Consider the following 14703-nt stretch of genomic DNA (forward strand, 5'->3'; position numbering starts at 1 on the left):
ATCAGGTTGCCAAAGTATTGGAGTTTCAGCTTCAGCATCAGTCCTTCCAATAATATTCAGGACCGAATTTCTTTAGAATGGACCGGTTGGATCTCCTTGCAGTCCAAGGGACTCTCAAGAGTCTTCTCCAACACCACAGTTCAAAACCATCAATTCTTTGGCACTCAGCTTTCTTCACAGTCCAAGTCTCACATCCATACATGACCACTGGAAAAACCATAGCCTTGACTAGACAGATCTTTGTTGGCAAAGTAATGTCTCTGCTTTTTAATATGCTATCTAGGTTGGTCATAACTTTCCTTCCAAGGAGTAAGCATCTTTTAATTTCATGGCTGCAATCACCATCTACAGTGATTTTGGAGCCCAAAAAAATAAAGTCTGACACTGTTTCTCCATCTATTTGCCATGAAGTGATGGGACCAGATGCTATGATCTTTGTTTTCTGAATATTGAGCTTTTCACCAACTTTTTCACTCTCCTCTTTCACTTTCATCAGGAAGCTCTTTAGTTCTTCTTCACTTTCTGCCATAAGGGTGGTGTCATCTGCATATCTGAGGTTATTGAGATTTCTCCCAGCAATCTTAATTCCAGCTTGTGCTTCATCCAGCCCAGCATTTCTCATGATGTATTCTGCATATAAGTTAAATAAACAGCCTTGACCTACTCCTTTTCCTATTTGGAACCAGTCTGTTGTTCCATGTCCAGTTCTAACTGTTGCCTCCTGACCTGCATACAGATTTCTCAAGAGGCAGGTCACTGGAGCGGTGAGCGGAGGAGATACCCCACGTCCAAGGTCAGAGAAATCCCAGTAAGACGGTAGGCGCTGGAGCACCTGTGAGGAGATACCCCACATCCAAGGGCAAAGGGGAAGTCCCAGTAAGATGGTAGGAGGGGTGAATTCATATTTAGAATCAAACCCCATTCCTACCAGAGACACTCAGAAGGCTCAAACAAATCTTGTGTGCACCAAGACCCAGGGACCCCACAGAGACTGAGACAGAACTGTTTGTCATCTCCTGTGGAGGTACGCATAGGCAGTGGTCTGGTGCAGGGACAGGGGCTCTGGGTGCAGCAGACATGGGGATGGCATAAGCCTTCTTGGAGGAGGTCGCCGCTAACCCTGCCATAGAGCTGCCAGAACTTACAGCGGACTGGGAAATAGACTATTGGAGGGCACAACAGAACCTTGTGTGCCAAGACCAAGGAGAAAGGAGCAGTGACTCCACAAGAGACTGTCCTGGACTTGCCTGTGGGTGTCTGGGAATCTCTGGCAGAGGTGTGGGTTGGTGGTGGCCTGCTGCAGGATTCAGGGCACTGAGTGTGGCAGCACATGCATGGGATCTTTCAAGGGAGGTCTCCATTATCTTCATTACCTCCACCATAGTTTGGCCCCAGGTAAATAGCAAGGAGGGAACACAGCTCCACCCATCAACATAAAATTGGATTAAAGATTTACTGAGCATGGCCCCACCCATCAAAACAAGACCCAGTTTCCCCCTCAGTCAGTCTCTCCCATTAGGAACTTCTATAAGCCTCTTATCCTGGCAGACAGTCTGAAAAACACAATCACAGAAAACTAACCAATCTGATCACATGGACCACAGTCTTATCTAGCTGAATGAAACTATGAGCCATGCTGTGTAGTGTCACCCAAGATGGACGGGTCATGGTGGAGAGTTCTGACAAAATGTGGTCCATTGGAGAAGGGAATGGCAAACCACTTCAGTATTATTGCCTTGAGAACCCTACGAACAAAAAACAAAAATGAATAAATGTAAAAAAAAAAAAAAAAACCCACAAGAATTAGAGTCACAGATACAAAAAACAAACAGGTGCTTGTCAGAGCAGGGATGAGTGAAAAGGTAAGGAAGATTAAGAGGTACAAACTTCCAGGTATAAAATAAATGAGTAATAGGGATGAAATGCACTGCATGGGGAATACTGTCAATAATAATGTAACATATTTGTGTTGCAATAGATGGTAACTAGATTTATTGTGGTGATCAATTTGTAATGAATCAAAATATCAAAATCACCATAGGGTGCACCAGAAACTAATATGTAATTGACCTATAAGTTCAATTATACTTTAAAAAACAAACTCAGAAAAGAGATCAGGTCTGTGGTCACCAGAGGTGACAGGTAGGGGGAAGGAGAACTGGATGACTGTGATCAAAAGGTAAAAACTTTCAAGTTATAAGATTAATAAGTACTAGAGATGCAATGTTCAGCAGGATTAATATAATTAATCCTGAATGTTATATTAGAATGTTGTTAAGGGAGTAAATCCTAGGAGTTCTCACTACAAAGGAAAAAATTTTTCTTTTATTCTGTATCTATAAAAGGGTGAATGCTCTCTAAACTTATTATGATAATTATCTCATGATGTATAATAGGTAAGTCAAATCATTATGCGGTACACAAATGTATACAGAGCTGTATGCCAGTCTCAATAAAACTGGAAAAAAAATTATGATAAGTACCGAAATCCACCGAATCATACCCTTTTTTCTTTGCCACACTATGTGGCATACAGGATCTTAGTTCGTCAATGAGTGATCGAACCTGCACCCATTGCAACGGAAGTGTGAAGTCTTCCTGGACCTCCAAGGAAATTCTGAATTGTATATTTTAAATGCTTGAATTGTATGATATGTGGATTATATATCAAGGAAGCCCTTTAAAAAGAAACTCTGCACCTTGACCATCTCCTATTTTACACTCCACTTCTGGTTTTCTCTATACACACTACAAAAGGAGAAAATACATAGTTTTTACCTATATCAAGAAAGAAAGTGATGGCCAAGAGTCCAGCAAGTGTCCATAACTAAATCATATTTAGCACTCTTCTATGATGCTTTTTTCCAGAATTCCCCCTTATCATAAGAAAAAAAAGTTGAAACACTGTTATTTTTCCAGAAATCTGGGTTCTGGAATACAATTTCCAATTGCAACCAACTCTAGGAAAGAAGTTATAAAATGGTATGCCAGTACATTTCCACAACAACAAGAAAAAAATAGTTCTAGTGACTGAGATCTAGGGCAAAAGGGGAACAGAGAGAGGTTTCAGATACTGTATTTCTATTCAGATTCAGGAATACAAGGTTGACAGAATGATGAGAAAACAGTTTCAGAAGTGACACAAAATAAATGGGAATGTTTAGGAGCCTGAAATTTTTGACTTCCTGTATATTTAATAATTTCAGTGAGCAAGAGGTGGGGGGGTGTCCTAACATAGACAGTCTAACACATCTTCTTTCCTACTCATGCAGTGACACAGCAGGCTAGGTAGGATGAAAGTGTATTAATTCACTTACAAGTCCTCTTCATAATCAAATGAAAGGTGGAAAAGAATGGAAGGGGTGATACTGGGAATTCAGACAGTGTTGTTTTTCAAAATAATACAGTGAGAGCCCTTGTATCTGACATTATTGGTAACAACTAGTAAATGAATAAAAATCAGTAAGGATAGAGAATTATAGAAAATGGTGCACTCATTAAAATTTTTGTTTTAACTTATTAAACCCATATTCATTGATCAATCTTTTGATGTAGGACTGAAGCCTTTGCTTTTAATATGATAGAAATGACAATGATCTGATAGCATTGTTTATTAGTGGTTTGCCTTTAGCAAATCTTTCCAAAACATTCAATGGAGCTTTCAGCAAAACAATTCTCTTTTCATACTTTATTTTATATAATATTTAACTAAAGCACATAATTACAATATCAGGTACAACTGGTACAAAGAGCTGTGTACAAGAACACAACTGACTCGTGGGAAGCATGTAACTCAACTGACATGGTGAGAGCCAGGCAGCAGAGTCGTTTTTGAATCATTAATAGATGCGGAAGTTTATTGAAAGTTTGTACTGCATATATCAAAACAACCATGAAAAAGTTTTTAGTCAATTAAGATACTGAATTGGGATTTCTGAAGCTAAACCATCCTTACTTGATCTGATATCTGTAATATACTAATGGACTTAGGGATTATTATTTGGAATTTTCACATGGTATTCTTAAGCAGATCTATTATCTTTCCCTGTGCTGTCTTTATTTGGCTTAAGGTCATACTAGCCTAAAAAAAAATGATTTGGGAGGTTTTCCACTTTATTTCTAAAATGTATATATAACATTGATCTTCTTTCCTTGAAAATTTGGTAGAATTCTCCCATAAAGCCATTTTTGTCTAAAGTTTTGGGGGATGAAGGCCTTTAATCACCACCTCAAACTCAAATATTCTCTTTCTTCTTACATCAATTTTGTAATTTTACATTTTTCAAGAAACTTAGCTCATTTAATTTTTCAAAACATTTTTGAAATAGTCTTTTTAAATTACTTTTGTGAAAGAAGACTCTATGTTGTGACCTCCTGGGAACTTCAGAAATCCTGTGTACCCCTCTTGACACTAACCCTCAAGACTTGCCTCCTTTCATTCTAGCACACAGCTCTCAAAGTGGAGAAGGATGCTAAGAAGGGGAGAAGGCTTGAAGACCAGTATGCCTGCTTGCACCAACTGTAAACTACCACTGCCCCAGGCAGACTCACCTCTGCACTGTTAGACAGCTGTCAGGATGGCTATTATTTTCCTCCTTCATGGTAGCAATGCAGCTAACCACAAGCTACTCAGGTAAACACCAAGGCAAGGGATCTTATAGAGATGCACACCTAAAATCCTCTCTCACCCTACCTATTGCCTATAGTGCTCATTTATTTGACATTCAGCCACTTGTTCAAGCTCATATTTGTGGCAAGCTCTGTATGCAGTTCAGGAAGCAACAGTTAGAACTGGACATGGAACAACAGGCTGGTTCCAAATAGGGAAAGGAGTACGTCGAGGCTGTATATTATCACCCTGCTTATTTAACTTCTATGCAGAGTACATCATGAGAAACACTGGGCTGGATGAAGCACAAGCTGGAATCAAGATTGCCAGGAGAAATATCAATAACCTCAGATATGCAGATGACACCACCCTTATGGCAGAAAGCAAAGAACTAAAGAGCCTGTTGATGAAAGTGAAAGAGGAGAGTGAAAATGTTGGCTTAAAACTCAACATTCAGAAAACTAAATCATGGCATCTGGCCCCATCACTTCATGGCAAATAGATGGGGAAACAGTGGAAACAGTGACAGACCTTATTTTGGGGGGCTCCAAAATCACTGCAGATGGTGACTATAGCCATGAAATTGAAACGTTTGCTCCTTGGAAGAAAAGTTATGACCAACCTACATAGCATATTGAAAAGCAGAGACATTACTTTGCCAACACAGGTCCACCTAGTCAAGGCTATGGTTTTTCCAGTGGTCATGTATGGATGTGAGAGTTGGACTGTGAAGAAAGCTGAGCACCAAAGAATTGATGCTTTTGAACTGTGGTGTTGGAGAAAACTCTTGAGAGTCCCTTGGACTGCAAGGAGATCCAACTAGTCCATCCTAAAGGAGATCAGTCCTGAGTGTTCATTGGAAGGACTGATGTTGAAGCTGAAACTCCAATACTTTGGCCACCTGATGTGAAGAGCTGACTCATTTGAAAAGACCCTGATGCTGGGAAAGTTGAAGGTGGGAGGAGAAGGGGATCACAGAGGATGAGATGGTTGGATGGCATCACCAATTCAATGGACATGAGTTTGGGTAAACTCCGAGAGTTGGTGATGGACAGGGAGGCCTGGCGTACTGCGGTTCATGAGTCACTAAGAGTTGGACACTACTGAGTGACTGAACTGTCCAAGGTACTAGGAAACTCAATTCAGTTCAGTTCAGTTCAGTTCAGTTCAGCTCAGTTTCTTGGTCATGTCCGACTCGTTGTGACCCCATGGACTGTAGCATGCCAGGCCTTTCTGTCCATCACCAATTCCCGGAGTTTACGCAAACTCACGTCCATTGAGTCTGTGATGCCACCCACCTATCTCATCCTCTGTCGTCCCCTTCTCTTCCTGCCTTCAATCTTTCCCAGCATCAGGGTCTTTTCAAATGAGTCAGTTCTTTGCATCAGGTGGCCAAAATATTAGAGTTTCAACTTCAACATCAGTTTTTTCAATGAATATTCAGGACTGATTTCCTTTAGGATGGACTGGTTGGATCTCCTTGCAGTCCAGAGGACTCTCAAGAGTCTTCTCCAACACCACAGTTCAAAGCATCAATTCTTTGGCACTCACAACATTTAAAGGAGTCTGCCCTTTTGGAGTTATAGTCTAGTGTAACCCTGTCCAACAGAAATCTAATGCAACCACATGTATAATTTTAAATTTTATAGTAGCCACATTTTTAAAAAATAAAAAGAAACAGGTGAGTTTAATTTTAATAATGATATTATTATTAGGGTGAATGAGCACCTATCCTCCAATTCATATGTTGAAATCCTAATCTCCAGTACTTCAGAATGTGACTGTATCTGGAGTTAGGACCTTTAAAGAGGTCTTATCTTAATTAAGTTAAAATGAGGTCACTGGGATGGGCCCTACTTCAGTGAGACTAATGTCCTTATAAAAAGAAGCAATTAGGACACAGACACATACAGAGGAATGACAATATGAAGATACATGGAGAAGACAGCCATCTAAAAGCCAACAAGAGAGGCCTCAGAAGAAACAGACTCCACTGACATCTAGACTCTGGACTTCCAGGCTCCAGATCTGTGGGAAAATCAATTTCTGTTGTCTAAGCTATTCAATCTATACCCAAGTGACACTAGTGGTGAAGAATCCAGCTGCCAATGCAGGAGACACAAGGTATGTGGGTTGGATCCCTGGGTCAGGAAGATCCCCTGGAGGAGGAAATGGTAACCCTCTCCAGTATTCTTGCCTGGAAAATTGCATGGACAGAGGAGTCTTGCAAGCTACAGTCCATGTGGCCACTTTGTTACAGCAGCCCTAGAAACTAATATAAGTAATATGTTTTATTTAATCCAGTAAATCCAAAACATTATCATCTCAGTATGTAAGCAATATAAAAATGAATTAGTGACATATATCAACTTCCCTTTTTTATAGTAAGTATTCAAAAAACAAAAACCTGGCAGGAGTGAGGGGATGAGATATTTTACCTTCGCAGCACATCTCAATTCAGACTGGCCACATTGTAAGCACTCCATAGCCACCTGAGTCTGGTGGCTACCATGTTGGACAGTAGAGATCTGGTCCAACTCTCTTCCAAACATTGCCATTTCACACACTCTGAAACCCAGGCAAAATCTTTGCCTCAGTGTTCCTTGGAGTTTGTTTGTTTATATTAGTCTACCAGACCCACTGATTTCCCTCTGGCTTCTGTAGCATGGTGGCACAGTGGTAAAGAATCCGTCTGCCAGTGTAGGAGACAAAAGTGATGAGGGTTTGATCCCTTGGTTGGGAAGATCCCTTGGAGTAGGAAATGGCAACCCACTCCGTGTTCTTGCCTGGAAAATCCCTGTCAGGCTACAGTCCATGGGGTTGTAGAGTCATACACAACTGAGTGACAGAACACACACGCACACAGAAAGGGATTAAGGAGCCCAGGCTGGGTGGATCATCTTATCAGGAACCAGAAGCCTCCAAACAGGACTGAAGGTAGGGTTTGAACACACTCTGCTCATGGTTAGTATTCAAAGCAAAGAGCACAGTAATGACTCAGGCATCTCCTTGCTCAGCCTTCCACAAGTTTGCCCTCTCTAGATAGCTGGGATTTTCCACAGCTTCAAAAAGAAAGAAATTAAGTAGGATATTCAAAGTTTTCAAATGTGCCCTCAGGGCTATGAGAAGAAATAGTGTAGAACCCCTCTACTTCCAGATTCCCCATAGAAAAGACCCACTTCCGTGAAAGTCCCTCCTGAGAGACACACAAATCAGATAATTCTTTGCAAAAGGCAGCTTGCTTCCCATGCCTTAAAAGGAAGAACCACTTAGTGCTGTACTTCAAACATTCCCTTCCCCTTCATGCTGAGCACTGGAGTTTTAGCTTTCATCTTCACTTCTGAAGTTCTGATACATGAACTCTAATAAAAACTTTTCAAGTATATGTAATCTGGATATCAACTGGTGTTGATCTATTTCTTAATGTCTAGGTAAAGACAGATTAAAATCTCCATGTTATCAATTGTAGAAAAATGCAGTGGCAGCCTTGGGATTTCTGCTCATTTCTTCAGCGGAGCTTGAGGGTAGGGGCCCCCTCTATTTTTTTTTTTTTTTTTTAGTTTTTTATTTTTTTAATTTTAAAATCTTTAATTCTTACATGCGTTCCCAAACATGTAGGGGCCCCTCTAAATGGCTGACTCTGCATCTGCGTCTGTTGAGTGAATATCAAGATCAGCAGTTCTCTTATCATCCATTCCTGTCGAGCTCAACTCTGCACTGCCATGTTGTTCTTTAGCCACTAAGTCATGTCTGACTGCGACTCCATGGACTAAACTCCCCAGGCTCCTCTGTCCATGGGATTTCCCAGGCGAGAATACTGAAATGGGTTACCATTTCCTTCTCCAGGGGATCTTCCTGAGCCAGGGATCAAACCCATATCTCCCGCATTGGCAGGCAGATTCTTTACCTCTGAGCCACCAGGGAAGCCACCCTACTCTGCCATGGGTTGTTCTTATCCTTAATTCCACCCCAATACACCCTCCAGTGAAGGCCTTTTGAACAAGGAGAAAACATTACTGAAGGTTTTGGAAAGAAAAATCTACATTGCAGCAGAAATAATTTAAAATTCAAAAACAAGATATTGTATTGCTAAAGGTTGCTTGGTCATTTTCTTGCTTTGGGCACCAGTCACCCTCCATGTTGTTGCTTTTCTCTCTCTTCCTTCTGCTTTCTCTCCTGTCTCTCCTTCTACCTCCAGCCCCCTCTAAATCCCTGTTCATTTCTAAGGCACCCCACTTCAATTGTCATGAGTTTGCCTCAGCTCCTGCAGATCCCCATACTCAACCCTATGATCACTTCTTTGCTTCAAGTAGTTTATCAAGGTATTTCTGCTCTTCAAAATGTATCTATCCCTATATTTCAAAAGGTCTCAATTGGATCAGTTTTAAGATATGGATACATATCTCTTTCTGTAAAATTAAATATCCTTTTTTCTCTTTTCTTCTTTCCCATCACCTTGTGCTCTTTCTCTTCATTCTCTATCCACTTACAGACCTATATTCCCTTCTTGCCAGCATCCCATTTTAAAAATAAGAATATGATATAATCTTCTAGTTTATTTTTATAGTTCCTTGTTTGAACTCTCTCTGGCTAAGAGCCAAAGGTGAGTCGATATTGCATTAAAGTGTTTCCTTTTTCACTGGGGCACTTGCATCCTAATAGAAGAGCTAGGACCTCACCAAGATGACCAAAGCAAGTGAAAATAAAGGCAACCTAATCTTGAGCACAAGGCACAGCTGTCTAAAAACAGGAGTAATCTCTTGACCTTCTAGTCTTTGGTGGGGCAACACTGGACATGAGCAGACAGCTAGTCTTCTTACAAATAAGAAATATGATTTAGAGGAGCCTAAAACCAGAAGAGAAAGTAGACAGATGATGTAACTTATTTTCGTCTCTATTAAAATCTCAGCATCTTAAACAAAGGGCACCTTAATTAGGTGCACACCCAACTATCTCATAATGGAGGAGAATGGTCACTCTTCAAGAAAGGACCTAAGGTGTTAGAGTGTGTGTTAGCCCTTAGGAAGTGAGTTGTGCTCTTTCATTGCCCCTCCTCCCCAGCAGGTATCTCCTCTCCCTCTGACCTCACCCAGCAGCTGTTTCATCCATGCATTCTTTACATCACTTACCTGTTCTACCTTCTGTTACACGGGTTTACCTTAACACCTTTTTTCCTTCTTGGAAATGAATTTCCTGAGGGCCTTGGTACTTGTTCTTCCCTTAGATAAATGTTTCTCTGATCAAATATCATTTTAACAGAGAGGCCGTCCCAAACCACACTACCTCCATCACCTCTCTGTCCATTCCCTGCTTCATTTTTCTCTATAGTTCTTACTATTACTTGCTTGACCTCATGCTTTCCAGGTGGCACCAGTGGTAAAGAACATGCCTGCCAATGCAGGAGACATAGGGATGTAGGTTCAACCCCTGGGTCAGGGAGATCCGCTAGAGAAGAGCATGGCAACCCACTCCAGTATTCTTGCCTGTAGAATCCCATGGACAGAGGAGCCTGGCAGGCTACAGTCCATAGGGTTGCAAAGAGTTGGACACGACTGAAGCGACTTAGCATGCACACAGTACTTGACGTAAATTTTTGTCTCACAAATACACACCCTGGGGCTTCCCTGGTGGTGCAGTGGTAAAGAATTTACCTGCAATGCAGGAGACATGGGCTTGGTCCCTGAGTTGGGAAGATTCCCTGGAGAAGGAAATGGCAACCCACTCCAGTATTCTTACCTGGGAAATCCCATGGACAGAGGAGCTTGGCGGGCTACAGTCCATAAGGCCACAAGAGCTGGACATGACTGAGTGATGAAACCACCACCAAATACACGTCCAGGAACACAAATCACTAAGAAGAGAGACTTCATTCCTAGCTTGCAAACCAGAGCCAGGCACACCAGAGGCATTCAATAAATATTAATTAAATGGATGAACAAATCAATCATAATACTTATTCATCTATCTGTATATTTCTGTATCCCCCACAGAACTCAGTACAAGGCCTCGCATTTCTTGAGAACCTAGTAACTATTTGTTGAAAGGAAGAAAAGCAGGGAGGAGTGGAAAGGAATGAAAGAGAAAAGAAAGAAAGAAGGATGGGTGGAAGGAAGGGAGAGGGGAAGGAGGCAAGAAGGAAGAACTAGATGACTAAATGAATGAAGGCATGAGCAGGTTATACATAAGCAACCTGTCACCTTGGGAAATTATGGGAAAGATTGCAAGTGCTATTAAAACCAGCCATTGCAAGGAAGGAGGTCCGAACAGTGGTTCCTTTCCTCGGTAGAGCCATTTAAGACAGAGAGTCAAGATGCAAGGAAAATTACTGTAGAAGAATGCCATTCTACAATATGGCCAAGTGAAATATGAGATGAATTTAGGCATTAGCACTGCTTGGCCAAGAGCCACAGAGCTAATTGTTATTTGTTGTTTAGGCCTCTGAAGACTGCAGCATTAAAACTTGTATTTTTAATATAATGAATAAACGTCTATGAGCCCCATAATTAGAGGATGGTCTACCAAATTAGGGAAATTCCTTTTTTTAAAAGAGGAAATTAAGACATGGAATCAGTTCAAGAAATTATTCAACTGCCTCCATATAGGACTAGTTCATACTCTCTCTGCCTCTTTAAATGTCTGTTGGCTATAAAACCACACATCTTCAGCCTTAACTGGCCCTCATCAACCAAATCATGCTGACTAGCTTTTATGTTCCAGCTATTCAGCCATTAGGCACAGATGAAGATGGGTTTATTCCCCATGAACAACCCATGAACAACAGAAGACCACTGAAGGTGTCCATGACCCAGGAAAGTACAGTGACTGAGAGCTTGGGATCTGAAGTCAGATTCCTGGATCTTTTAATTGCTATATGATTTTGGGAAAGATTTTTAACATTTCAAGTCTCAGTTTTTATCAGTAAAATATGTGATAATAATAATGCCTAGTTCATAGTGTTGTAACAAATGATACATGCAAAAATATGGTATACTATAAGTATATTTCCTAGCAAACAATGCGTCTAATGAATGTTAATTCTTTTCTGTCTTGTTTGCATTTGTCTTTTTTTCCCTTGGGACAGGATAAATTCCTTAAAGGAAGAAACCCTATTTCCGTTTCCTTGATAATGATGCATTTTAAGGAATAAAAATGTTCACCAATAAAAAAGAGTGTACTCACTTTCAGTGACTCAATCTGTCCCCAATTAGTAGTCACCACTTACATTTTCCTAAAGATAGTATCCAGTTGTGAAGCCATCACAAAGACTTCATGGGTTTGCAGGTGGTTAATATACACCTGCATGTTATTTTCAGCTAATATTCTGAGCCTCATTGCTCCTTTAGAAAAATTGCTCCTTTTTCCTCTTTCACCCTTGCTGTTATCTTTGACTTCAAACCCCTACTCCAGAAAGTTACATTGGATATTTGCAAACTCTTTCCACTGGTTTGTTGTATAGTCATCTGAAACTCAAATCGCATTCTCCCATAAAACACAAATGTTTAATTGATGAAGGATAATTTAATTTCCCAAGGTTGGGACTTTGGTCTCTCTACCTCTCCTACTTCCTAAGGAGTCAAAATGCTGCCCCCCTGTTATCAGGAGGAATGGAAACAAGCATGACAGACATCATACTACTGAAGCCAGAAGGTAAGACACAGTGTTGACATCTTGATCCTGGTCTGCAGTCCTGCTGAGTGACCTTGTTGAGCCACAGATTCTATCCCGCCAGTGAAGCTAGAAGGAACCATTCTATTAGCTCATGATATTCAGCCCATTGATTTGTCTTGCCTTCATGCCCCCAATCCATCACAAGAGGGATAACACTGTGATAGCAAGAAAGGATCTCCCACCCAGTATGCACTATGATAATTCAGGGACGTCCCACAGGAAAAGAATCAAGGATTTTTTTTAAAGGAGGAGAATGGCTAATGGAAGCCTGAACATGTCCTAAAAAAGGTCAAACAGAATACCTAGGAAGGATTATAAACTTGAGGATTCAGAAAAATAAAGGCATAGTTACTTTCTAAAGAATGATATCACATTTGGAGATGGCTGGGATAATTCCACTTTTGTATTCCCTGTGGAATAAAAAAAAAACAAAACTGGGTTCTCAAAAAGAAATGCTACCTACTGTTCAGTATTTGAAAACTTGGATTTACTTGAATTTTTAAGTTAACCATCTGCCAAAAGTTGAAGCCTGTTTTCTTACATAATCAAAACCTGGGTTGCAGCTGGTATTAATAATACATCTGTATTACCAATAATTGCTTCAAGCTTCGTTTTGGCACGATTAAGGATAGTCATAATCCTTTGAAAAGTCAATGCTTTATTCTGTTCAAAGCTACTGTTAGAGTTAATGCATTTTCATTTCCCTACCTTCCATTCAATTAATCTGACAACAAATATGCATTTCTTTTGATTGTGTCAACTTTTATTTTTCATTTCATATACCAAAATAATATATTTGAGTGTCTAGTAGATAGGAATAGATCTATGTATTTTGAATACCAAATCCTATAAAAATCCCTAAAATATGCACAATAGTATCACATTTATGCAAAGGTCATATGCAAAATGGCTTCAGCCATCTGGGTGGAAGCTAAGAACCCATGTGTATTTGAAGGTCAATGTCTCTGGCACGAAATGTAGAGATTGCTTGTTGCTTCCCAGTGGTCCGCTACTGCTCCTTTACTGTCAGCTAGTGACTGCAACCAGCCAAAGTCAGACACACTCTACCAGAGGGTAGGGGGTCACCACTGCCAATACTCCAGAAAGACATGCGACCCTCAGACACCTTCTCATGCTACCAGTCTTACACATTTCATGATCCTTCTGTCACTCATATCATCCTTGGAAATGGTAAGAACTCAACAAGACTTCTTTCTTACCTTTAGCAAAACTCTTGGCTCTACTCATTTCTGACTGTACTTTCAAGTACAATCTATTTCAAGGCATCCCTCTCAAGTATTCAGGGGAAGGAAGATGCCAAAGAATGAAGTTATTAGCGTTACTGCCCACCCAGTATGTACTTTTACAAAAGTGCCGATTAATGACCCCAATTTACTCTCCTCTTCCTGGTGCTCAGCTTTCTGAATAGAAAGACAGTTGTCAACTCCATCGAGACTGAAAATCTAACGTGTTGGTCTCACTTCCAAACCAAAGCATCTGTCATATCTTCCAAATCATCTAAGCTTCCACCAGGAGGGAAATCACTTCTGCTTGATTCCCACACTCAGCACCCCTTTTCATCGGTCCTACAAGGGGTCCCTCGTGTCCCAGCCTCCCCCAAAGAACAGGTGGGCGGCTTGAGGCCACTGAGCCTGGCAGACTCATTTTGACAAGTCAACTCCCCTCCTCAGTCTCTAAACACAACGCCTTGCTAAGTGCCTCCAGCGCCCTGGGTTACCCTGCTTCTCACTCCACCATGCATATCCTAAGACACAGGCCTTGCCCTACTGCGTGCAGGGCACATCCCGCCCACACCATCTGTAAGACACTGACAGCTGCAGCAACCATGCCTGAGACAGCCTGAGGAACCCTGCTAATAATGAAGGTGGGGGACACCTCAGGCTCCTCTGTTTCACAGCCAAAGACTCAGGTCACAACAGGCTGTCTAAGGCCACCCTTCTACTATGTAGGCCAGACTATACGTCAGACTCTGACACAAATGGAACCAGTGGTTACTAATAAAATGATGCATTCAAAATAGATTACTCCTGAGGATTAGAATTCAGACTTTAAGAGCATACTCCACATCTCAGTCATATGTAATCTATAAAGTGAGGTCCCCTTCATGTATCAATCTGACCAACAATGAGAATACAGCATTCTGTGAAGTGCAATTAAAGACGTCTTTGAAAATTCATTATAAAACAATCTGTATTAAGGCATTTATTGCTAGGGAGTTGTGACATGTTAGATTTTCAGAGGAAAGTGCAGCTGTGCTTTAGGAATGGGAGAATCTTATGAAGGTTCCTAAGCTTAACACGACTTTCCTGACTTTCCTGGTCCAGTGGTTAAGCTCTTGTGCTCCCAATTAAGGAGCATGAGTAAGACCCCTGGCTGGGGAACTAAGATCCTGTATGCTGCACTGC

The sequence above is a fragment of the Capra hircus genome, chromosome 10, assembly GCF_001704415.2.
Source record: "Capra hircus breed San Clemente chromosome 10, ASM170441v1, whole genome shotgun sequence".
In the NCBI taxonomy this organism is placed as follows: domain Eukaryota; kingdom Metazoa; phylum Chordata; class Mammalia; order Artiodactyla; family Bovidae; genus Capra; species Capra hircus.